We start from the raw sequence: 26,779 nt of genomic DNA, 5'->3' as shown, positions 1-26,779 counted from the left end.
GAAGCATGGAGTGTTAAACACTGGACCACCTGGGAAGTCCCAAGATTTTCTATATCATTCATTTTTATTTCCAAGCAATACACTCTAGACATAACCCTAGAATCCCTCTTGTTGATTTCTTTATCTCACCCTGCACTGACTTGTGACCCAGTGACCCTCCCACTTTCCTATAAAATGACTCCACACACTATCCTCACCTGGTCTCCTGTGGCTCTCTCATGTGTCCACGTTGTATGTCTTGAGGACTTCCTGGAAAACCACTCAGGTGAGGTCATTATTCACAATGTCATTATTCACATTCACCTACAGTGCGAATAATGGAGGGGCCCCTGATGCAGAGAAAGGGTCACCGAGAACTGCATTAACTGTACAGTTCAGTTCAGTTCAGTCACTTGGTTGCACCTGACTCTTTGCGACCCCATGAATCGCAGCATGCCAGGCCTCCCTGTCCATCACAAACTCCCGGAGTTCGCTCAGACTCATGTCCATCGACTCAGTGATGCCATCCAGCTGTCTCATCCTCTGTCGTCCCCCTTTCCTCTTGCCCTCAATCCCTCCCAGCATCAGAGTCTTTTCCAATGAGTCAGTTCTTCACATGAGGTGGCCAAAGTATTGGAGTTTCACCTTTAGCATCATTCCTTCCAAAGAACACCCAGGACTGGTCTCCATTAGGATGGACTGGTTGAATCTCCTTGCAGTTCAAGGGACTCTCAAGAGTCTTCTCCAATACCACAGTTCAAAAGCATCAATTCTTCGGTGCTCAGCCTTCTTCACAGTCCAACTCTCACATCCATACATGACCACTGGAAAAAACATAGCCTTGACTAAACATACCTTTGTTGGCAAAGTAATATCTCTGCTTTTGAATTTGCTATCTAGGTTGGTCATAACATTCTTTCCAAGGAGTAAGCGTCTTTTAATTTCATGGCTGCAATCACCATCTGCAGTGATTTTGGAGCCCCAAAAAATAAAGTCTGACACTATTTTCACTGTTTTCCCATCTATTTCCCATGAAGTGATGGGACCAGATGCCATGATCTTAGTTTTCTGAATGTTGAGCTTTAAGCCAACCTTTTCACTCTCCTCTTTCATTTTCATCAAGAGGTTCTTTAGTTCCTCTTCACTTTCTGCCATAAGGGTAGTGTCATCTGCATATCTGAGGTTATTGATATTTCTCTCGGCAGTCTTGATTCCAGCTTGTGCTTCTTCCAGCCCAGCGTTTCTCATGATGTACTCTGCATAGAAGTTAAATAAGCAGGGTGACAATATACAGCCTTGACGTACTCCTTTTCCTGTTTGGAACCAGTCTGTTGTTCCATGTCCAGTTCTAACTGTTGCTTCCTGACCTGCATATAGGTTTCTCAAGAGGCAGGTCAGGTGGTCTGGTATTCCCATCTCTTTCAGAATTTTCAACAGTTTATTGTGATCCACATAGTCAAAGGCTTTGGCATAGTCAATAAAGCAGAGATAGATGTTTTTCTGGAACTCGCTTGCTTTTTAGATGATTCAGCAGATGTTGGCAATTTGATCTCTGGTTCCTCTGCCTTTTCTAAAACCAGCTTGAACATCTGGAAGTTCACAGTTCACGTATTGCTGAGGCCTGGCGTGGAGAATTTTGAGCATTACTTTACTAGCGTTTGAGATGAGTGCAATTGTGAGGTAGTCTGAGCATTCTTTGGCATTGCCTTTCTTTGGGATTGGAATGAAAACGGACCTTTTCCAGTCCTGTGGCCACTGCTGAGTTTTCCAAATTTGCTGGCATATTGAGCGCGGCCAACAAAGGTCCATCTAGTCAAGGCTATGGTTTTTCCAGTGGTCATGTATGGATGTGAGAGTTGGACTGTGAAGAAGGCTGAGCACCGAAGAATTGATGGTTTTGAACTGTGGTGTTGGAGAAGACTCTTGAGAGTCCCTTGGACTGCAAGGAGATCCAACCAGTCCATTCTGAAGGAGATCAGCCCTGGGATTTCTTTGGAGGGAATGATGCTAAAGCTGAAACTCCAGTACTCTGGCCACCTCATGGGAAGAGCTGACTCATTGGAAAAGACTCTGATGCTGGGAGGGATTGGGGGCAGGAGGAGAAGGGGACGACAGAGGATGAGATGGCTGGATGGCATCACTGACTCAATGGATATGAGTCTGAGTGAACTCCGAGAGATGGTGATGGACAGGGAGGCCTGGCATGCTGCGATTCATGGGGTCGAAAAGAGTCGGACACGACTGAGCGACTGAACTGACCTGAACTGAGTGCAGCACTTTCACAGCATCATCTTTCAGGATTTGAAATAGCTCAACTGGAATTCCATCACCTCCACTAGCTTTGTGCGTAGTGATGCCTTCTAAGGCCCACTTGACTTCGCATTCCAGGATGTCTGGCTCTAGGTGAGGGATCACACCATCGTGATTATCTGGGTAATGAAGATCTTTTTTGTATAGTTCTTCTCTGTATTCTTGCTATCTCTTCTTAACATCTTCTGCTTCTGTTAGGTCCATACCATCTCTGTCCTTTATCAAGCCCATCTTTGCATGAAATGTTCCCTTGGTATCTCTCATTTTCTTGAAGAGATCTCTAGTCTTTCCCATTCTGTTGTTTTCCTCTATTTCTTTGCATTGATCGCTGAAGAAGGCTTTCTTATTTCTTCTTGCTATTCTTTGGAACTCTGCATTCAAATGGGAATATCTTTCCTTTTCTCCTTTGCTTTTCGCTTCTCTTCTTTTCACAGCTATCTGTAAGGCCTTCTCAGACAGCCATTTTGCTTTTTTGCATTTATTTTCCATGGGGATGGTCTTGATCCCTGTCTCCTGTACAATGTTACAAACGTCCGTCCGTAGTTTATCAGGCACTCTGTCTATAGATCTAGTCCCTTAAATCTATTTCTCACTTCCACTGTATCATAAGGGATTTGATTTAGGTCATACATGAATGGTCTAGTGGTTTTCCCTACTTTCTTTTTTTTTTTAATTTAATTTTATTTTAAACTTTACAATATTGTATTCGTTCTGCCATATATTGAAATGAATCTGCCACAGGCATACACGTGTTCCCCATCCTGAACCCTCCTCCCTCCTCCCTCCCCATACCATCCCCCCGGGTCGTCCCAGTGCACCAGCCCCAAGCATCCAGTATCGTGCATCAAACCTGGACTGGCGACTCGTTTCATATATGATATTATACATATTTCAATGCCATTTTCGCAAATCATCTCACCCTCTCCCTCTCCCACAGAGTCCAAAAGACTGTTCTATACATCAGTGTCTCTTTTGCTGTCTTGTACACAGGGTTATTGTTACCATCTTTCTAAATTCCATATATATGCGTTAGTATACTGTATTGGTGTTTTTCTTTCTGGCTTACTTCACTCTGTATAAAAGGCTCCAGTTTCATCCACCTCATTAGAACTGATTCAAATGTATTCTTTTTAATGGCTGAGTAATACTCCATTGTGTATATGGACCACAGCTTTCTTATCCATTCATCTGCTGATGGACATCTAGGTTGCTTCCATGTCCTGGCTATTATAAACAGTGCTGCGATGAACATTGGGGTACACGTGTCTCTTTCAATTCTGGTTTCCTCAGTGTGTATGCCCAGCAGTGGGATTGCTGGATCATAAGGCAGTTCTATTTCCAGTTTTTTAAGGAATCTCCACACTGTTCTCCATAGTGGCTGTACTAGTTTGCATTCCCACCAACAGTGTAAGAGGGTTCCCTTTTCTCCACATCCTCTCCAGCATTTATTACTTATAGACTTTTGGATCGCAGCCATTTTGACTGGCGTGAAATGGTACCTCATAGTGGTTTTGATTTGCATTTCTCTGATAATGAGTGATGTTGAGCATCTTTTCATGTGTTTGTTAGCCATCTGTATGTCTTCTTTGGAGAAATGTCTATTTAGTTCTTTGGCCCATTTTTTCATTGGGTCATATATTTTTCTGGAATTGAGCTATAGGAGTTGCTTGTATATTTTTGAGATTAGTTGTTTGTCAGTTGCTTCATTTGCTATTATTTTCTCCCATTCTGAAGGCTGTCTTTTCACCTTGCTTATAGTTTCCTTTGTTGTGCAGAAGCTTTTAAGTTTAATTAGGTCCCATTTGTTTATTTTTGCTTTTATTTCCAATATTCTGGGAGGTGGGTCATAGAGGATCCTGCTGTGATGTATGTCGGAGAGTGTTTTGCCTATGTTCTCCTCTAGGAGTTTTATAGTTTCTGGTCTTATGTTTAGATCTTTAATCCGTTTTGAGTTTATTTTTGTGTATTGTTTTAGAAAGTGCTCTAGTTTCATTCTTTTACAAGTGGTTGACCAGTTTTCCCAGCACCACTTGTTAAAGAGATTGTCTTTAATCCATTGTATATTCTTGCCTCCTTTGTCAAAGATAAGGTGTCCATATGTGCATGGATTTATCTCTGGGCTTTCTATTTTGTTCCATTGATCTATATTCTGTCTTTGTGCCAGTACCATACTGTCTTGATGACTGTGGCTTTGTAGTAGAGCCTGAAGTCAGGCAGGTTGATTCCTCCAGTTCCATTCTTCTTTCTCAAGAGTGCTTTGGCTATTCGAGGTCCTACTTTCTTTAAGTCTGAATTTGGCAATAAGGATTTCATGATCATTTCATGATCCTGGTCTTGTTTTTGCTGACTGTGTAGAGCTTCTCCATCTTTGGCTGCAAAGAATATAATCAATCTGATTTTGGTGTTGACCATCTGGTGATGTTCATGTGTAAAGTCTTCTCTTGTGTTGTTGGAAGAGGGTGTTTGTTATGACCAGTGTGTTCTCTTGGCAAAACTCTATTAGCCTTTGCCCTGCTTCATTCCGTATTCCAAGGCCAAATTTACCTGTTACCCCAGGTGTTTCTTGACTTCCTACTTTTGCATTCCAGTCCCCTATAATGAAAAGGACATCTTTTTTGGGTGTTAGTTCTAAAAGGTCTTGTAGGTCTTCATAGAACCATTCAACTTTAGCTTCTTCAGCATTACTGGTTGGGGCATAGACTTGGATTACTGTGATATTGAATGATTTGCCTTGTAAACAGAGAGATCATTCTGTCATTTTTGAGATTGCATCCAAGTACTGCATTTCGGACTCTTTTGTTGACCGTGATGGCTACTCCATTTCTTCTAAGGGATTCCTGCCCACAGTAGTAGATATAATGGTCATCTGAGTTAAATTCACCCATTCCAGTCCATTTTAGTTCGCTGATTCCTAGAATGTCAACGTTCACTCTTGCCATCTCCTGTTCGACCACTTCCAATTTGCCTTGATTAATGGACCTGACATTCCAGGTTCCCATGCAATATTGCTCTTTCCAGCATCGGACCTTGCTTCTATCACCAGTCCCATCCACAACTGGGTATTGTTTTTGCTGTGGCTCCATCCCTTCATTCTTTTTGGAGTTATTTCTCCACTGATCTCCAGTAGCATATTGGGCACCTACTGACCTGGGGAGTTCCTCTTTCAGTATCCTATCATTTTGCTTTTTCATACTGTTCATGGGGTTCTCAAGGCAAGAATACTAAAGTGGTTTGCCATTCCCTTCTCCAGTGGACCACATTCTGTCAGATCTCTCCACCATGACCCACGCATCTTGGGTGGCTCCATGGGCATGGCTTAGTTTCATTGAGTTAGACAAGGCTGTGGTCCTAGTGTGATTAGATTGACTAGTTTTCTGTGAGTATGGTTTCAGTGTGTCTGCCCTCTGATGCCCTCTTGCAACACCTACCATCTTAGTTGGGTTTCTCTTACCTTGGACGTGGGGTATCTCCTCACCACCGCCCCTCCTGACCTTGAACAGCTCCTCTAGGCCCTCTTGCACCCACGCAGCCTCAAAAAGACAGACACAACTTAGTGACTAAAGAACAACAACAAAGGAGATTCCAAGGTTGAGACTCACTGCAGAGGAACTCAGTCTCATTCTTTTCTGGGCCTTAGTCTCCCTGAGCTAGAGACTGAGAACGGTGTGTTCTTTCCATGTGGGATGGGATGGGCAAGCTTTGGAGAGAAAGCAAGGCTTCATAACCCCAAACTCAATAAAGCCTCATGGAAATGAACCAGCCTTGCTACAGTCTTGTGCTTCTGGCCATGTTCACCTGGTCTGAAGTTGAAGGGCAAGTGGCCCCTGTCCACTCACATCTGAAGGGACAGGAGTGGATGGCAGTGACTGTAGCTTGACCTCCTCTGAATACCAGCTGGAGCAGTCTCCTCCCTAAGATACTCCTGTGTCCTTTACAGAGCAGAAGCTTAGTCCCCAAGGGAACATGGGGTACAGTGGTCCACCCACCCTCCCACCCTTCCTCACCCTCAGCTTCTCCCTCTCATGCCCATTTCAGAGGATCCAAGGTTGACTTGTGTGAAGGCAAATGGCAGCATCCTTATATACCAAGTCCTCCTGGCTCTGGAGGAGGTAACCCTCCCCCCTCCCCCAAACCCCTCCCCTATATGCTTTTCTAGTTTCTTCTCAAAATTCAGGTGACAGACAGCAGAGAGGAAACAACCAGTAGAAGCATTAGACACAAGAGCTGCAGAGAAGTGGAGCTAGCAACCGTTACTGTTAGTGCTGTCGCTGCTAACACTACTCTAGAGCACAGCCTGTGTTCTCAGCTCTACGTGAATTATTCCCCTGCCCCCTCCCCTAGTCCTTCGAGGCAGAAGAGTCACCATTTTACAGAGGAGGGACGGAGAGGCACAGAGGGCAGCAATATTTTGCCTTGCTTTAAAAAAAAAAAAAAAAGAATGATTACACAGTTCTCAGAAACACTTAGGAACTTGCTAGAAATGTAAATATCCCCTGGCCAGAGCAAGACTCCTGGGCATGCAACCAGCGTAGGCACACAGCAGCCGTGGGTTCAGAGGAACTGGGCAGTTGAAGTTGACTTTTGTCTTTGAGTGTTTCCTGAGTGAAGTCTGCTTGGACAATGGAGCAGGCTGGGGAACTTGGAGTTTCCCTTTGCTTCTCTGCCCAGGTTCTAGGCCATCTGCCCCAGGCTCCCCGTCTCCCTCTCCCCTGATGGCAGTGATAAAGTGACGCTTGTGTTCACCGTGGTCTGCTGCCCCTGGAGGGGACCCCAGGCACAAACACAGGGAGAGAGGGGGTCAGACACACACCCCTCGTACCCCTGGGTGCTTAGGCCAGGGCAAGGCAGTGACTGTCCCTACCCCAGGCAGGCAGCTCCACGGTGACTTTCAGGCACCCCTTGCTGGCCCTGACCTGGGTACTGAGCGAGTCCTGGTGTGGAGGTTGCATTTCCCTGGGGAGGGGTGAGGGTGTCTATTAAGTGGGGATCAGGCCTTGGGCCCATGGGAAGGGGAGAGGGACCTGCTCCCAAGACAGAGCCCTGCATTTCCCCTTTGCACTGGACCCAGCGAATTTTGCCATTGACCATCTCTCTGCCCAGTCCAGATCACCTGAATCAAAACTCTCAAGGCCAGGCCCAGCAGTTAGGGTAAAGAAGCACCCCCAGGTGATTCTGACACACTCTGAAGTTCAAGAACCCCCGAGTCCTACAGAAGCTAAAGGAGGAGCCAGTGAGCATGGTGTGGCCAACGGGCTGTGTGGGAGTCACAGGTTGGGTGCAGACCCCACTCCTTTGCTGGGTAACCCTCAGCAAGTGACTTCCCCTGTATTAGCCCTTGTTTTTCTGAGAATCCTGCTTGATGTAATCGTCTTATCAGAATCTTCAGGCAGGAGCTTCCTTGATGATTGTTCTAAGGAATCTGTTTTATCTGATTTTAAGGAATCAAATGGAAGATCTACCATGTGAATGAACTGTTGGCCACCTACTGATTTCAACAGCTCAGGTCATATCCCACTGGAACTCCCCCCAGCACTTTCCTGTCCTCCTCTGAATGCTGCCTGTAATCCATGCTGCTGTGTCCTTCCTACACTGTCTCCACCAGGCAGGTGTAGGAAGAGTCTGCCCTTGACTCACGGGAGCCAGATTGGCCAGAAATGTTTGGGAGCTTATTCTATCCCCAGGGGCAGCCCACAGGCAGCTGACACAGGGTACAACAGTCCCTCTCGTTGGCAGCATTATGTGATATTTTCTGACACCACCTCTTACACAAAAGCTGTGGTTTTTCCTGACACCAACCAACTCTCCAACACCAAGTGGGTATTGTTGTTGTTCAGTGGCTCAGTTGTGTCCAGCTCTTTGCAGCCCCCTGAACTGCAGTACACCAGGCTTCTCTGTCCTTCACTGTCTCCCCAAGTTTGCTCAAACTCATGTCCACTGAGTGAGTGATGCCATCCAACCACCTCATCCTTTGCTGCCCCCTTCTCCTCCTGCCCTCAGTCTTTCCCAGCATCAGAATCTTTTCCAATGAGTTGGCTCTCATTGGGTATATACCAACTCAAATTCTAACACTATTTACTTGGAGTCAGTTTGCATTGGCTCCCACAATTTAAAGGGCTCAGTCCCACAAGACAACCCCCGACTCAGCTGCCAGTCACAAGTGGCTTCCCCAGGTGACCCACACTTCTGCCCAACTGATTACAAATTCAGGCATTCTTACAATGCCCCCTTAAGTTTGATAATTCCACTGGAATGACTCAGCAAACTCTAGAAAGTGCTCTACTTATGTTGCACTTTACTGTAAAGGATACAAACAAACAGGCAGATGAAGCAAGTACATAGGGCAAGTGCCAGAAGTGTCCCAAGTGCAGGAGATTCTGCACTACGGAGTGGGGTTGAGCCACACTCTAGCACATGGATGTGTTCACCAACTCAGAAACTAGAAATCCTGTATGATCCAGCAATCCCACTCCTGGGCATATATCCAGATAAAACTGTAATTCAAAAAGATACATGCACTCCAGTGTTCATTGCAGCACAATGCACAAACAGCCAAGGCATGCGAGCAACCTAAATGTCCATCAACAGAGGAATGGGTAAAGAAGATGTGCTACATACAACAGAATACTACTACTACTACTAAGTCACATCAGTCGTGTCCGACTCTGTGCAACCCCATAGACAGCAGCCCACCAGGCTCCTCTGTCCCTGGGATTCTCCAGGCAAGAACACTGGAGTGGGTTGCCATTTCCTTCTCCAATGCATGAAAGTGAAAAGTGAAAGTGAAGTCCCTCAGTCGTGTCCAACCCTCAGCGACCCCATGGACTGTAGCCTACCAGGCTCCTCCATCCATGGGATTCTCCAGGCAAGAGTACTGGAGTGGGGTGCCATTGCCTTCTCCGACAACAGAATACTACTCAACCATAAAAAAGAATAAAACGCCATTTGCAACCACATGGATGGACCTAGAGATTATTATACTAAGTGAAGTAAGTCAGGAAGAGAAAGACAAATATCATCTAGTATCACTTATATTTGGAATCTAAAATGTGACACAAGTGAACTTACCTATGAAATAGAAACAGATTCCCAGACATAGAGAATAACCTTGGGGTTGCCAAGGAGGTAGGGGGCGGGGAGTTGGGGGAGAGATGGAGTAGGAGGTTGGGGTTAGCAACCCCAACCATTTTATATAGAATGAATAATCAAAAAAGTCCTACCATATAGTACAGGGAACTGTAATCAATATTCTCTGATAAACCATAAAGGAAAAGAATACATAACTGAATCACTTCACAATTAACACAACATTGTAAATCAACTATACTTCAGTAAAGAACAAAAAGCAACTCTCGAGTTTTATGAAGACTTCATGATGCAGTTATGAGTGATTAAATCATTGGCTGCTGGGAGCTGACCTCAATCTCCAGCCTCTCTGCCCTCCCCAGAGGTTGGGAAGTGGGACAGACAGTTCTAACTCTCTAATCACATAGTTGGTTTTTCTGGTGACCAGCTCCCATCCTGAAGCTATCTGATGTCTCCACAGGATCATCTCATTAGCATACAAAAGATAACTCCTAAAGGTTTTAGGAGCTCTGTGCTCCAAAATCAGGGGCAAAGACCAGGTATACATGTTTCTATTATACCGTAGGCATTAGTCGTCCTTCAGAGCTCCTCATGGATCAGACTCAAGATGTCTGTCTCTTTCCCTAGCTTCTCTCCTGGTCTCCTCCGCTCACAGCCTCAAAGTTTTCACCCCACATCCCTCATTAAAGCACACAAACCCTGCTCTATCGACGTCCAGAAATCCAACCTAAAACACAGCTGTAGCTTTCTATTCCCCACAGTTATCTGTGTGTCTTTTATGTGACTTATTTGACTGAGAGTTCCTTGAGATTTGATCCATATCTTATTTATCTTTGACTTCCTATAACACCTACCCAATATTTTGCATAATAAATTGTCGGTAAGTTTTTTCAAAATAAATATTTCATATTTTGAAATCATTTGCATGGATGGGCAGGATTGTTAAATGACTGACTTATTTCCTCCAGTTCCCATGCTGCACCCTAGCTTCCCCACCCAAACTTGGCACAAGAACAATTTAATTCTCCCCAGTGAAGAGGAGGGCAAAGGATTTCAAGAAATGGCTCAAAAACAGGTCCCTGTGGAAATATGTCCAGGTCATTCCAGTCTGGTGCCAGAGATAGAAAAGGCTGTTTAGTGCTTTGAGTATTTTTGCTCTTTCCAGCTTCTCTGCCGGATGAAGTTAAACAGTCCCTAAAAGTAAATAAATGTGGCAAAGATAAAACAAATATTTTTTTCCAATTGGATTGGTTCATTCCTTGTGTGGGTTCAGATGAGGGAAAAACCAGAATGTTTTGATTAAATCAGCTATTACCATGAAATGATTTGCCTGTTTACTAACGGGCTGTTGTATTTCTTGTCATTATCTACCAAAGTGGGAATTCTTAGTATTGTGGAGAGGACTGATCTGAATAGGAAAATGGCAGGTTTCCTTAACCTAATCTTCTTACTGTTACAAAGTGTAAAACCATTGAATTGAAAGCAACAGGTGGGTACAACCCTGCGTGATTGCAGAGTAGAGAAAAAAGAGAAGCAAGTAGGCTCTCCCTATCCCTTTTAGGAGTCTTTCCTTACAGTGCTTCCGATGACTGCTTTTTTTCCACTTTCCTTTCACATGTATCCTACCCAGTATTACTATGATTTGATTTCCTGATACGAAGAAAGATGGTGTTGCTCCCTGTGCCTCCTACAGTCTGGGAACCAAAGTTCTTCCTAACCTAAAAGGTCTGGACGATCACATGAGATGCTACTGAGTTCATGGTGTGGGTCGTTTACTTGCTAATCGTCTACCATGATGGTGGTCCTAATCGTCTACCATGATGGTGGTCCCATAGCAGTGATGATAATGATGATACACAAAAAAAAAAAAAAATGATGATACACGACCTTTGCTGGATTATCAGACATTGTTCCTGGACTTTACATGTATTAATTGATTATCCTCCATCACAGCTATGGGGCTTCCCAGGTGACACAGTGGTAAAAGAATCTGCCTGCCAATGTTAGAGACGTGGGTTCAATCCTTGGGTCAGGAAGGTACTCTGGAGTAGGAAACGGCAACCCACTCCAGTATCCTTGACTGGAAAATTCCATGAGCAGAGGAGCCTGGTGGGCTACAGTCCATGGGGTCACAAAGAGTTGGACACAACTGAGCAAGTAAACACACATCACAACTATGAACACCTTTAATATCCCCATTTTACATGTGAAAAAACTAGACCTCACAGATGTTAAATAACCTGCGCAAGCACAGATGTTGTCAGTGATGGAGCTGGCTCTGACCCTAGGGAGTCTGGCTCCAGATCCAAGGATACTCATCATATACATACTGCCTAGTAGTATTAGTCATAACAGCAACCATTAACATTTATTGAGCCTTCGCCACATGCCAGTCACAATCATTAATTTTATGTATTAACATTATTAAATCTCATAAAAACTGCATCAGGTGCACATTTATCATCCTCTTTTGCTGAGGCACACAGAGGTTAACTTGTCTGGGGTTACTCAGCAGACGGGTGAAGGAACCAGGTTTGTCGTCTGTGTTAAATGCCTTCAGAGAGACACACAAAGGCTCTTCTGCTCTTGCCGGCAGGAGGTATGAGCTTTGGCTTTTTGGACACAAGCATGCTACTATCGACAAAACTTTGTAAAATATATTCTGTCTCCCCTGGGAAAAGATCCAGGGAGTTATAGAACAAGAGATCCCAGAGACCTAGTCTAGAGCTCACATCTGTTCTGGCTGATTTGTTTGCTTGCCCAGTATCTCCCCCTTCTTTTAGTTAGAGTGCTCTAGGACAGGAGCTTCCAACCTCTGCAATCTAATGCCCAGAGATCGAAGGTGGAGCTGATGTAATCGTAATAGTAGCAGCAACTAAATGCACAATAAATGTAATGAGCTTGAATCATCCTGGATCCAACCCCCACCCACTGTCCGTGGAAAAATTGTCTTCCACAAAACCAATTCCTGGAGCCAAAAAGGTTGGGGACTGCAGCTCTAGAAGTTTCCTGTTGGGGAATGTATCAGTTTTCTATCATTGCTGTAACAAATTACCATAAATGTAGTGGCTTGAAATAATACAAATGTAATTATCTTCTATGCAGAGTACATCAGGAGAAATGCTGGGCTGGAAGAAGCACAAGCTGGAATCAAGATTCGTGGGAGAAATATCAATAACCTCAGATAAGCAGATGACACCACCCTTATGGCAGAAAGTGAAGAGGAACTAAAGAGCCTCTTGATGAAAGTGAAAGAGGAGAGTGAAAAGGTTGGTTTAAAGCTCAACATTCAGAAAACTAAGATCATGGCATCTGGTCCCATCACTTCATGGGAAATAGATGGGGAAACAGTGGAAACAGTGTCAGACTTTATTTTTGGGGGCTCCAAAATCACTGCAGATGGTGATTGCTGTCATGAAATTTAAAGACGCTTACTCTTTGGAAAGAAGGTTATGACCAACCTAGACAGCATATTCAAAAGCAGAGACATCACTTTGTCAACAAAGGTCCATCTAGTCAAGGCTATGGTTTTTCCAGTGGTCATGTATGGATGTGAGAGTTGGACTCTGAAGAATGCCGAGCACTGAAGAATTGATGCTTTTGAACTGTGGCGTTGGATAAGACTCTTGAGTCCCTTGGACTGCAAGGAGATCCAACCAGTCCCTCCTAAAGGAGACCAGTCTTGGGTGTTCATTGGAAGGACTGATGCTGAGGCTGAAACTCCAATACTTTGGCCTCCTGATGCAAAAAGCTGAGTCATTTGAAAAGACCCTGATGCTGGGAAAGATTGAGGGCAGGAGGAGAAGGGGATGACAGAGGATGAGATGGTTGGATGGCATCACTGACTCAATGGACCTGGGTTTGGGTGGACTCCGGGTGTTGGTGATGGACAGGGAGGCCTGGCGTGCTGCGGTCCATGGGGTTGCAAAGAGTCAAATACGACTGAGCGACTGAACTGAACTGAACTGAATTATCTTACTTACTTCTGGAGGTTGGAAATCAAAAATAGGTCCCTCTGAGCTAAAGTCAAGGTAGCAGTAGGCTGCATTCCTCCTTGAGGTCCTCAGGGAGACTCCGTGTCTCGGCCTTTTCCATTTTTCAGAGACCATCCCTGTTCTGTGTGCATAGCCTTCTTCCTCCATCTTGAAAGCCAGCAGCATCAGGCCAAGTCTTTCTCATGCTACTGTCTCTCTGGTTATAGCTCTTCTGCCTCGTCTTCCACCTTTAAGGATGCTGGTGATTATATTGGGTTTACCTGGATACTTTCCCTAGTTTACCGTCAACCACTTGGCAACCTTAATCTCTCTCTGCCAGGTAACCTATTCACAGTCTCCTCGGATTAGGATACAGACCTCTTTGGAGTAGTGTTAAGAGCATTGTCCTATCTGCCACAGTGAAACTTTCCTTTTCACCCTTGGTTCATGTATTTCTGGGTTTATCCAACCCAGCAACCCTGGCTCAAAACGTAGGCTTGGGACTTTTACTGGATTTCTTGGTAAACAGCTCCCACCCCCACATCCCACTTCTGATGAGTTGATCAGTGCTCACGTGCTCTGAAGATGGGCCAGGGGTGGGGACTCTCCCTGACTGGCAGGGGCTCTTCCTGTTTAGGCTGTTACACATCCAGAGGTTCTGCCCTGCTGCTGAAGTCCATGAGTGGGTAGCAGCTGTGTTCACCTTTGCAAAACACCAGTCTGCTGCTGCTTCAGTCGTGTCCAACTCTGTGCAACCCCATAGACGGCAGCCTACCAGGCTCCTCTGTCCCTGGGATTCTCCAGGCAAAAACACTGGAGTGGGTTGCCATTTCCTTCTCCAATGCATGCATGCTAAGTCGCTTCAGTCGTGTCCGACTCTGTGCGACCCCATGGACAGCAGTCCACCAGGCTCCTCTGTCCACAGAATCCTCTAGGCAAGAGTACTGGAGTGTGTTGCCATTTACTTCTCCAAAACACCAGACTAGCATTCCTAAAAATGAAGCCTCTTCCTCCTGCTGCTGATTCAGGGAGCTATAGTGCAAGTTTGCAAATACTCTCTAAAATACAAAGACAACTGAGTAAGAGGTCTTCAGTGACGCCCAGCCTAGCACTGTGTGGTCCCTTGTTTATTACTCACTGGCTTGAGCTGAGCATCAGGATGGTACATCATTGTTCAACATTGATTTGCTTTCTCTAGCCTCTCCTTTGTCATTCTCAGCATCCCCAAAGATTTTTTTTTTAATGCAGTAAAATATCTGTTTGATAGGGTTCACCTGAAAGACACATTATTAGTCAGGTTTTTGCTATCTGAATACTGTGTAATGAAAGACTCCAAAGTCTCAGTGGCTTACCAAAAGCATTTCTTCTTCCTCATTGGTCTGTGGGGCAGCAGGGGCAGCTCTGCTTTGCTTTACAGAAGGGGATCAGGTCTACAACACATTTCTCTCATTATCCTTGGACCAGCAGCAACCAGGGACCATTCTTCTCATGATAAAGGACACCAAGCCAAACTGCTGCTGCTGCTGCTGCTAAATCGCTTCAGTCGTGTCCGACTCTGTGCGACCCCAGAGACAGCAGCCCACGAGGCTCCCCTGTCCCTGGGATTCTCCAGGCAAGAACACTGGAGTGGGTTGCCATTTCCTTCTCCCGTGCCTGAAAGGGAAAAGTGGAAGTGAAGTCGCTCAGTCGTGTCCGACTCTTAGCGACCTCATGGACTGCAGCCTACCAGGCTCCTCTGTCCACGGGATTTTCCAGGCAAGAGTACTGGAGTGGGGTGCCATTGCCTTCTCCGAAGCCAAACTACAGGAGCATATTTAAGGTCTCTGCTCAGTCATGACCACTAACATCCCATTGCCCCAAAAGAGTCACATGCCAAGTCCCCACATCAGTAGGTAAGGAAATGTACTCTGGTTTCTCCAGCACGAGGCACTGTCAAAGCACGAGCAACATGACAAAGACTGGGTGTGTTCCAAGGTGGAAGAGAATTGGGATAATCCAGTCTTGTCAATGGCACCCCACTCCAGTACTCTTGCCTGGAAAATCCCATGGATGGAGGAGCCTGGAAGGCTGCAGTCCATGGGGTCACTGAGGGTCAGACACGACTGAGCGACTTCACTTTCACTTTTCACTTTCATGCATTGGAGAAGGAAATGGCAACCCACTCCAGTGTTTTTGCTTGGAGAATCCCAGGGACGATGGAGCCTGGTAGGCTGCCGTCTATGGGGTTGCACAGAGTCGGACACGACTGAAGCGACTGAGCAGCAGCAGCAGCAGCGATCTTATCAATCCTAAAGGAGATCAGTCCTGGGTGTTCATTGGAAGGATTGATGCTGAAGCTCAAACTCCAATACTTTGGCAACCTCATGCGAAGAGCCGACTTATTGGAAAAGACCCTGATGCTGGGAGGGATTGGGGGCAGGAGGAGAAGGGATGAGATGGCTGGATGGCATCACCGACTCGATGGACATGAGTTTGAGTGAACTCCGGGAGTTGGTGATGGACAGGGAGGCCTGGCGTGCTGCGATTCATGGGGCCGCAAAGAGTTGGACACGACTGAGCAACTGAACTGAACTGAACTGAATCTTACCATAGGGGCTTCCCAGGTGGCGCTAGTGATAAGAAATACATCTGCCAATACAGGAGATGCAAGAGAGACTGGTTCAATCCCTGAATGTGGAAGATCCCCTGGAGTAGGAAATGGCAACCCACTCCGTTATTCTTGACTGGAAAATTCCATGGGCAGAGGAGACTGGTGGGCTACAGTCTGTGGGGCTGCAGAGTCAGACACAACTGAGAGACTGAGCAATCTTCTCATAGGCACCCTCCATCTTGATATTGTCTGTTTCTTTCATAGAAAAGGAGAAAATAACTACATAAAATTTTATAGGTCATTTCAAGGATTTCTGCAAAAAAAAAAAAGTAAGATTTCGCCCTGCCTCCTACCTATAGATCTGATTTCATGGGGTTTGTGCATGAGCAAAGGACCTCACACCCAGAAAGACCCCACATTTGGTATAACGCTCTGCTTTATCTTGAAGTTCTTAATAATGTTTGACCAAGGGGCCCTGTCTTTTCAATGTGCACTGGCCCCCACAAACTAGGTAGCTGGTCCTACCTACACATGCTGTATTTATGGTTCCATGTGGTGAGAATTAATGCTCAGATTAGCGGCCCTGAGACCTGTAGGTTCCAAAATGATCCAAAATTCTGTTGCAATTACCATGCTCTTTTCTTCTTTCAATATGTTTAATGGGCACAGTTATAATTCTAGGTGTTAGAAAACTGAGAACTAACCAGCCTGCTCGCCTCGAGTTTACACTGTGCCATCCTTCTTGCAATCTGCTGCTGGACAGATGACTTTCATTATAGTTAGGGAAATGTGATGCAGACGCTCATAATAGATCACGTATGTTGAAGGTCACAGGCAAGCCCCAGCACCCAGCAGGAACTCCCTTCCTCTCGATCATTTCTTCCCAAGAAAGTAAACCAGAACACAAGTGAGTTAGAGCGCCACGATTAGAGAGCCCATCTCAAAGCCACTCGGCTTTGTAAAGATAATAATAAATCTTTCGCAACTTTGCTACTTTGGCTATAATCCTAGCCTCCCAAGTGACAAAAAGATCCATGTTAGAAAGGTTTTCAACCATAAAACCTAAAGTCAAAGAGCAGACCGAGTTTCTGGTGAACATTTCCCAGGGGCTCTGCAAATAGTGTGAGAAATGCTACTCTGTGACAGCTTGAGCCAATACCAGGCTCGTCCTTCAAGAGCTCGGCTCACTACTGTGTTGCTCAGAGGAGTGGAAAGATGTCAAACTGCTGATTCGCTTGAAAGATCAAAACAGGTGTATTTCATACTCAAGCAGCAGGACTCAAACCCCCTCCTGGGAAGGAATCAGTGTTTTTCCTCATTTGCTTGCTTCACAGAAATTCATGCCCTCAGGCTCAATACCTCACCCCACCCCCAGACTAGACCCTGCTTGCAGCAAGCCCAGCTGGACTCAACGTGTTCACCACACGACAGATGCATCCCTAATACAGATGGCACCACCAGCTCTCTCAAAGCTTGCTTCTCCAGCCCCATAGGGCCTAGTTCTCAGCTTTTAGTCTACATCAGAATCATTTGGGAGCTTGTTAAACACACATTTCAGGGCTCTAGCTTATGATTTTTTGATTCCGTTAAGTCCTGGGTCAGTCCCTTGCTTCCCTAGTAAGTTTCTGGATGCCCGATGCTGCTGATTTGGGTACCAGCCTTTGACAGCCTCTGCTCCAGGACATTGCCTTAGGCCCTGAAAGGCTGCACTAGCAAAGCTGTCTGCAATGCTAACGACCCTCATTTTCTTTGGCTTCTGACCACCTCCATCTCAGCTTTCCTCGACTCCCATCCATTCTTCAACATTCTTCTTTCAATAGTCCACCAGCCTCACATGCCATAGAAAACATTCTCACTGAAGTTAAACATGATGCACCCGCTGTCAAATTTAATAGACAGGCATCACCACTCAGGTGTCTCCCCAGCCTGGCCACAACTCACCCTGTCTGAACTGCACTCCCTGCCTCTCTGCCTGTTCCCTTGGTCTGGTGTTGGAGGCTGCCTGGGTGGCGTGCTTTCTCTTCCTTCTGGTGACAGTTTGCCCCAAATGGCAGCCATGGCCCCTCCCTACTTGGTGTCATTGAGATGTGATTTCCAAACTGACCCTCCTGACACCTTGATTTTAAACATCTGACCTCCCGAATTGTCAGAAAATTAATTTCTGTTGTTTTAAGCTATCCAGTTTGTGGTAATTTGTTACAGCAGCCACATGGAAACAAATACATCCTGCTTCCATTTTAAGGGCTGGGGACTGGGGAAGGGAGGCAGGGGATCCTGCTTAGGCGATCTGATCTAAGATATAGAAGGTAGGAAATTTCAAAGCTTCCTCAGCCCAGATCTGATTGCTTGAAAAATAGTACAGTCACCAAACTATGCAGTCTGAAGATAGCTACCACTTTGGCACAGATACTTAGCCAATCAAGAGCTCTATCTCTTACACCAACCCTGTTTATTTAGTCTCTTGAAATTGGAGGGCATTCTCTCTGTGCACAGAAGAAAGACTTTCTCTGTATAATAAATTAAGAAAAAAAAAGTTTCACTGAACAGTCCTTTCTTAGAAAGCTTACAATTAATTTCCTTTGTAATTTCCGGTGATAAGAGCTGATAGCAGATTTCCTTGCCCGCTTTTGTAATCCCAATGACATCACAGAACCTCCATGACTGTAGAAAAATTGCTCTTTTAGGTGGGAACAATGACATTAACCACTAGGAGTGGTACGGGGTGGGGAAGAACAGGAAATTCTACATTCAGCTGCTGACTGATAAGTGAAGGAGAACTCGTGTTTAAAGTAAGTTTCCATAACTAAGCAGCATTCTCAGTTGCTTGGCTTTATTTGAGACCTAATTGTTTCTATAATCGACAAGTCCCTAGTCAGAAAGGCTCCTCACTTTCAAAACACCCAGGGATTATATAGGTTAGATCCCCTCACTGGGGGGAGCCCTAGGTCATTGCCTCATGTTAGACATCAGCATAAGGGCTAAAAAAGACCCAGACCACAGAGCTAGGAGATGATTTTTAGGATGAAAGGAAGAGAAAGAAAGAGAGAGTAGGGGGGAGAGAGAGAGAGAAAGAAAGAAAGGCAAGATAAACAGAAAAGAAATACAGAGAATCAATAGACACCTGAGTTGGGCAACCTAGCCAACTGTACTAGGCTTCTCCAGAGAAGCAGAACTGATGGGATGTGTGTATATCGAGACTGAGTTTCATTTTGTTTCAGAACATCATGTAGAGCTTGGTCTCATTTGTATACAACTGAAGATGTAAATTGCTACATTTCCTGGAAAGGACTGTTAGCAGAATCTTAACAGTCCTTATCTCTGAGTAGTGGAATTTCAGGTTATTTTGGTAACATTTATTAGGGGTATACTATGTGTCAGGCATTCTTTCAAGTATTTTACATGGATTAAATTAATTCAATAATTGATTTGGTTTGCACTTTAAAAAAAAACAAAATCATGTATCATTTCCCCCCAAAAAACTATGAAGCAGTTGTTTTTAAAAAAATATCCCTTTTATTCTCATACATGCTGCTGCTGCTGCTAAGTCACTTCAGTTGTGTCCGACTCTGTGCGACCCCATAGACGGCAGCCCACCAGGCTCCCCCGTCCATGGGATTCTCCAGGCAAGAACACTGGAGTGGGTTGCCATTTCCTTCTCCAATGCGTGAAAGTGAAAAGTGAAAGTGAAGTCGCTCAGTCGTGTCCGACTCATAGCGACCCCGTGAACTGCAGCCTTCCAGGCTCCTCCGTCCATGGGATTTTCCAGGCAAGAGTTCTGGGGTGGGGTGCCATTGCCTTCTCCGTCTCATACATGAGCAGCCCTTGTTTCCCAAAGCTCCACAACCTTGGGACCACTGAGAAGCTGAAACTGTTTTATGCAGATCCCACCCAGAGTAATTACTTGAAATCTTCCCATTTCACACACACACACACAAAATTAAAAAACTGATGCTTTCCCATTGCTGTTGGAATGCTTTGTTTGTTTGATTATTTTCATGGCTCCTCTCTTGTTTATTAAGAACTGGGTAAGTCAGTAATCTGTTCCCTTTCAACTTCAATCTTACTCATAACCATCTCCCACAGCCCATGCTTCTAAGGTATTTAATTTGCATTTTTTTGTTTCTATGTGTTCTTACAAAATATGCTGTTTGATAAACTCATGTTTTTAATTCACCTAGATGGTTTGACTTTATATCTCATTCAAGGGTTCTCTGCCACACCCGCTACAATCACCCATCCAGTCCCTGCACCCACTCTCACCATTGCTGCCGGTGGAAACTCAGAGATTCCTGGAGTTGAAAGTGTTCTCTGTCATCCCTCCGCCAACCACTCACTCCTAATCCCCTGACTTGCTCCAGAACTTAAAGTTCATTAGACAACCTTAGGTCCAAAAGTCAACCTTGGGTTTTTTTTTTTTTTTTCCACGTGTGTAGCTCTCTCCCCTGAGAAACTTGCTCCCAGTTCCCCATTTGCAGCCTGAAGGGAAGTGTAAAGCTAGTAATGATTGCCAAGTCAAGCCAAAGTCAGGTCCCTGGAAGAGGACTACCGGTCAGCTCACTCATCCCTAGTAACTCCTCCGCCTAAATCACTTTCCCTTCTCCACTGGGTTGAAGCAGTCTTATTTCCCAACTTGTGCTAATACTTATGGTGGGAAGCTGGATCTTTCGCTCTAAGATTCCTTTACTGAATCTTCCAGAAAATCTAACGTGTCCTTCATCATCTCACAAGTATTATAAGAATGTATGTGGGAGGGCACTCCTCTGGTGGTCTAGTGGTTAAGAACCTGTCTTGCAATGCAGGGGACTTGGGTTTGATCCCTTATCGGGGAACTAAGATACCACATGCTGCAGGGCAACTAAGCCCACACCCTCTGGAGCCCCTGTGCCACACAAGAGAGGCTGTGCACTGCAATGAAAAGCTTCCAGCAACTAAGACCCAACTTAGCCAAATAAAAATATTTTTTAAAATGCATGTGATGAGTCCCTCTTCCGCTGCTACTAAGTCGCTTCAGTTGTGTCTGACCCCGTGTGACCCCATAGATGGCAGCCCACCAGGCTCCCCCATCCCTGGGATTCTCCAGGCAAGAACACTGGAGTGGGTTGCCATTTCCTTCTCCAATGCATGAAAGTGAAAAGTGAAAGTGAAGTCGCTCAGTCGTGTCTGACTCTTAGCGACCCCATGGACTGCAGCCTACCAGGCTCCTCCGTCCATGGGATTTTCCAGGCAAGAGTACTGGAGTGGGGTGCCATTGCCTTCTCTGGATGAGTCCCTCACTTTTCTATAATTTCTGCATCCTACTCATCCCATTGGCTGCCTCTAACTTCAGTCTGATGTAATCCGCAGAAAAATGCTCAGGGTGGAAGATGGTCAGAGGTGGAGTCATCTCAAAGTTAATGAAGCTTGAGTTTCAAAGTCCCTGCCCTGTTAGGGGCCCAAGAAAAGTCCAACAATGTGCTCACAATGTGTTTTCATTAAATTTGTGATGTTAAGACATTTTAGCCACAGTCAAGTAAGACCTCTCTCTTTGTTCTCTGACATTCCTCCCATCCCAGTCTACCATGGGTCAGGGAGCTTTGGTGAGGCCTTGGATGTTTGGGGATCTGGCTAAAGGAAAGTTGGCTTGTGGATACACATAGTGGGGTTTAGTGTTTGTAAATACTGTTGTGTCTCCTTGTTATAGTATTTGTATCCTACAATTGTATTCTTAAAGAGGGTTTCCAAAATTTGAAAACCTCCCTCCACCTCCCAAAGCTGGGTCTTCCCAACCAGTGAAGCCCTGTGAAATCTGCTTCAGAACCCATGTATCCTTAGGGGTGACTTTGGACCTTCACGGTTCTGTCCTGATCTTCATTTGAAACATTTCTGTTGTAGGTGGACCCCCAACTCCACCGAAGTGCAGCCCCTGCCTCGGAGTATCATTTCCACCTGCACCTCTGTCGGCTTTCTCCTTGCGCCCCTCTCCTCTGCTCCCTCTGCACACACGCACTCTCTCTCCCGTATCTGGTGCAGTTGCAGCTCCTATTTAAATAGCAGAAGCTGAAGCGCAGATTGGCAATGAGCCAGTTCTTAAAAATGAGCCCAAATGTTCGCGGCAAACGCTTCCAAGAATGCCCACAGCTGCCAGTCTCAACTTTAGAGGGCAAGAGGAGGAAACAGGCTTACAAAGCAGATGTTCTGTCTGGGTGTCCCTCTGGAATTGAGGCTGTTTGATGAGGCAGAAATATTTCCAACTCTCCACCTAACAAAACAGTGAGGGAACAAAACTCTTAAATTAGAAAAGTCTCTCAAGCCAACATCTCAGCAAAATTTTCAGCACATACACCAAAAAAAGTGCTCAAGGACTATTAAGTTAACAAATTCTCCTTTTAGAAGAAAGCACCCCCCACCCCCAGTCATTGCAAATGGACTCTTGTTTCCATCTAAAATGTCCTGAGAGACGTCTTTCTTCTGGCCTACATTCAAGGTCAAGTTTTTGTTGGTTTCTTGGGGGTAGGGGCTGGGGAGAAAGAATTGCTTTCATTTTCTTTACCTCTGCAAAACGTCTTTCCCAAAGTGTTAACCCTATATATATATATTTTTAATGTTGACCTCCATTTCTCTGGCAGACTTTCAAATCATTTTTTTCTGGTTATAAAAGTAATCTATCCATGTATTAATTGAACAAATATTTACAGAGTACCTACATCTCAAGTCGTATTCTTCTTTCAGTAGGATAACTTTTTCTCTCTTATTAACTAGATTTTGCAAATACTTAAAATCACAATATTTATGATAAGCAGACCCCAGAATTTATTTATCCATTCTCTTTTTGTTAAACATTTAAGCCATTTCCAATTTCTCCCTGTTGTAAATAGTGTAGCAGTGACCTTCCTTGCAATAGACTCTTGTCTGTATTGAAAGAGTAACTCTTCAGGACAGATATCTAGCAATGGAATTACTAGATCAAAAGGTATGAACAATCTAAACTTTCTTAATAAACATTCTAGTAAACTTGCTGATGCATATTATCACCTTTGGCTTCCTCAAATCTTCCTCAAAGGACAAATCACCCATCCCTATTTAAAGACAGGACAGCATATTCCATTCCTTCTACAGAAGTTTGCTGATTCCTAAAATAATTTCATTTCCTGGTGGCCATAAAAGTAATCTGGTGGTGATAAAATTCCAGTTATTTTCTCGAACACATATAGCACTTTCTGTACTAAACTCATCCTCTAGGGTCACATTTTTGCATTCTTTAAGCAAAGGTAAAACACTTGGAAAAGAAAGAGTATCCACACTTCTCTGCTCATGATTATCACTCTGGGCAAACAAGAAATCAACCCAGAAGGGAAATCATCCCTTCCAAGAGAAATATGGAGTCACACAAAGGTATGTAAGACTCTAGTAACCATCTTCATTCCTCTACCTATTGAGGGGATTGAGGTGTAGACAGGATGTAAAGCTGAGCATCTCTCTAATTAGCCTTGCTCACACAAAAGGAAAGTCAGCACCTCTGCTCTGGCAAGTCAACCTGTAAAAGTGCCTTACCAAGGCACTTTTCAATATATAAGCTAATTTCATTGCATAGCATTTTAATCTCTAATTTTCCTTCTGGAACAACTTCATTCCCTCTCTACTAAAGAAGAATGCCTGCTTTCCAAGAAAACCAGTGCTGTCTTGAGAACCCCCCAGTACTTTGACCTCAAGAAGAAACACTAGGGGAGACAAAACCAGGAGCAAGTCCTCTTTGATCTCATTCAAGATGGAATATTTGCTAATGCGTTGCTTCATTGTCTTGTTTGGATCAGAAGTCTTTTAGTGGGAATTTTGTTTATATAATGTTCTGCTTAAGACAAAGACTATTGAGATTGAGAGATTTTCTCTTTCCTGGGAGCCAGGCAGCCTGAGCGAACTGATTGCCTGGTCTTTTTCCCTCCAGCTGAATCCAGGCTATGAGGAAATCCATGACAAGAACAAAGAGTTTCATCTCTAGATGACCAAAAGGGACTTTACAAAGGTGACGGTAGAACCTGTGGTGGGTGAGGGACAGCACCATCATTCACTCATCCAGCAGTGACTTACTGAATGCTTAGTATCTGCCAGAATCTAGACCAGGCACTGCGTGAGTGAAACAGACAAATAGCCTGCTCTCATGGATCTTGCTGCTGAATGAGACGCAAACGCCAACCAAATACTGTTGATCCTTGAACAACATGGGTTTGAACTGCGCAGGTCCACTTGTATGCAGATTTTTTTGCTTCCTTCAAATACTACAGTATACCACCATCAGGATTGGTTGAATCTGCTGATGCAGAACTGCAGATAGAGAGGGTCAACTGAAAGTAATACATGGATTTTCCGCTGTGCAAAGGGTCAGCACCCCTAACCCTCGAGTTGTTGGAGGGGCAGCTGTACTCATGCCCATGAATATAAAACCAGTCTTGGTGTAGGTGGGGCATCAAGAACATAGAGCTGTGAATGCTTGTTTGTGGTAGGGGATTTACCTTAAAGGGGAAGGCAAGCAGTTGTTGCTGGAATTTAGATCTGAAAGGTAAGCTGGAAAAGAGGGAAGAAAGTGTGTATCAGGCAGGGGCCTGAAGTCAGAGAGTGAAGGGAAGGGGTAGTTTGCAGGATAACTCCAGAAATGTGATGGAGGCCATGCAGGGTTTTGGTTTTCATCTTGAGTGGGTCTTTATTATTTTTAAATTTATTTTTAATTGGAGGCTAATTGCTTTACAACATTGTGTTGGTCTCTGCTGTGTGACAATGTGAATCAGCTCTAAGTATATATATCTCCTCCCTCTTGAGCCTCCCTCTGACACTCCCCTAGCCCCATCCCAGCCCTCTAGGTCATCACAGAGCACCAAGCTGAGCTCCCTGTGCTACATAGCTGCTTCCGGCTAGTCATCTATTCACACGTGGCAGTGTATATACGTCAATGCTGCTCTCTCAATTCACCCCACCCTCTTCTTTCCCACTGTGTCCACCAGTCCATTCCCTACGTCCGTGTCTCTATTCCTGCCCTGCAAGTAGGTTCATCAGTACCATTAAATGAGTCTTTAGATTGTTAAGCCCCTGACGATTCTACTCTTAGATATTTACCTAAGGGAAATGGAAACTTCCTCAAAAGACTGAACATGAATACTCACAGTTGCCTTAAAATAGCCTAAAACTGGAAACAATCCAAATGTCCATGAACAAGAGAATAAATAAATAAGTTGCAGCATATTCATAGTCAACTGAGGGAATAACACACAACAACACAGAATGCTGTCCAGATTACTTTGAGTAAAAAGATCTGGGCACATACTGTCCATCCTGTGTATTTATATTTGTATGAATCCAAAAACGGGCAAAACTAATCTACGGTGATAAAAATCAGAAAATGGTCACCTCTGGGTGTGGGGGCTGGGCAGGGGAGGGACTCACTGGAAAAGGGCAGCGAGAGAACTTTCTGAGGTGATAAAAATGTCCTACACTTTGTTTTTTTTGTTTGTTTGTTTGTCCTACACTTTGCTTCAGCAATACATGAACTGTGAACTTCCAGATGTTCAAGCTGGTTTTAGAAAAGGCAGAGGAACCAAAGATCAAATTGCCAACATCCACTGGATCATCAAAAAAGCAAGAGAGTTCCAGAAAAACATCTGTTTCTGCTTTATTGACTATGGCAAATCCATTGACTGTGTGGATCACAATAAACTGTGGAAAATTCTGAAAGAGATGAGAATACCAGAGCACCTGACCTGCCTCTTGAGAAACTTATATGCAGGTCAGAAAGCAACAGTTAGAACTAGACTCTGAACAACAGACTGGTTCCAAATAGGAAAAGGAGTATGTCAAGGCTGTATATCGTCACCCTGCTTATCAACTTCTATGCAGAGTACATTATGAGAAATGCTGGGCTGGAGGAAGCACAAGCTGGAATCAAGATTGCCGGGAGAAATATCAATAACCTCAGATATGCAGATGATACCACCCTTATGGCAGAAAGTGAAGAAGAACTAAAGAGCTTGTTGATGAAAGTGAAAGAGGAGAGTGAAAATGTTGGCTTAAAGCTCAACATTCAGAAAACTAAGATCAGGGCATCCGGTCTCATCACTTCATGGCAAATAGATGGGGAAACAGTGGAAACAGTGGCTGACTTTATTTTTCTGGGCTCCAAAATCACTGCAGATGGTGATTGCAGCCATGAAATTAAAAGACACTTACTCCTTGGAAGGAAAGTTATGACCAACCTAGACAATATATTAAGAAGCAGAGACATTACTTTGCCAACAAAGGTTTGTCTAGTCAAGGCTATGGTTTTTCCAGTGGTCATGTATGGATGTGAGAGTTGGACTAGAAAGAAAGCTGAGTGCCAAAGAATTGATGCTTTTGAGCTGTGGTGTTGGAGAAGACTCTTGAGAGTCCTTTGGACTACAAGGAGATCCAACCAGTCCCTCCTAAAGGAGATCAGTCCTGGGTATTCATTGGAAGGACTGATGTTGAAGCTGAAACTCCAATACTTTGGCCACCTGATCCGAAGAGCTGAGTCATTTGAAAAGACCCTGATGCTGGGAAAGATTGAGGGCAGGAGGAGAAGGGGAGGACAGAGGATGAGATGGCTGGATGGCATCACTGACTCAATGGACATGAGTTTGAGTGAACTCCGAGAGATGGTGATGGACAGGGAGGCCTGGCGTGCTGTGGTTCATGGGGTCACAATGAGTCAGACACGACTGAGCAACTGAACTGAACTAAACTGAGGGCCAACTATTTATCTTACGCAGATTTTAAACTGTGAAAAGGGTCATGGTTGGTACCCCTAACCCGTGTTGTTCAAAGGTCAACTGTAGATCTTTAAATACCTGAAAAGTTAAAT

General features: G+C 44.7%; 1 long non-coding RNA gene across 1 annotated transcript in view; it reads left to right on the top strand.

Moving 5' to 3' along the window:
- The window catches only part of LOC147371413 (uncharacterized), a 35,298-nt gene extending 16,826 nt beyond the window's left edge, over positions 1–18,472 (top strand). Inside the window, exon 2 of the long non-coding RNA XR_015163557.1 lies at positions 12,478–18,472. This is a non-coding gene — a long non-coding RNA (uncharacterized LOC147371413). The remainder of the gene's footprint in view (positions 1–12,477) is intronic.
- The last annotated feature ends 8,307 nt before the right edge of the window (positions 18,473–26,779 follow it).

Source organism: Bos grunniens, chromosome 5 (assembly GCF_055505025.1).
Source record: "Bos grunniens cultivar Pamir isolate PY7600 chromosome 5, Bosgru_T2T1.0, whole genome shotgun sequence".
In the NCBI taxonomy this organism is placed as follows: Eukaryota; Metazoa; Chordata; class Mammalia; order Artiodactyla; family Bovidae; genus Bos; species Bos grunniens.
The sequence above is the reverse complement of the archived record's forward strand: the minus strand, read 5'-3'. Positions and strand labels throughout refer to the sequence as shown.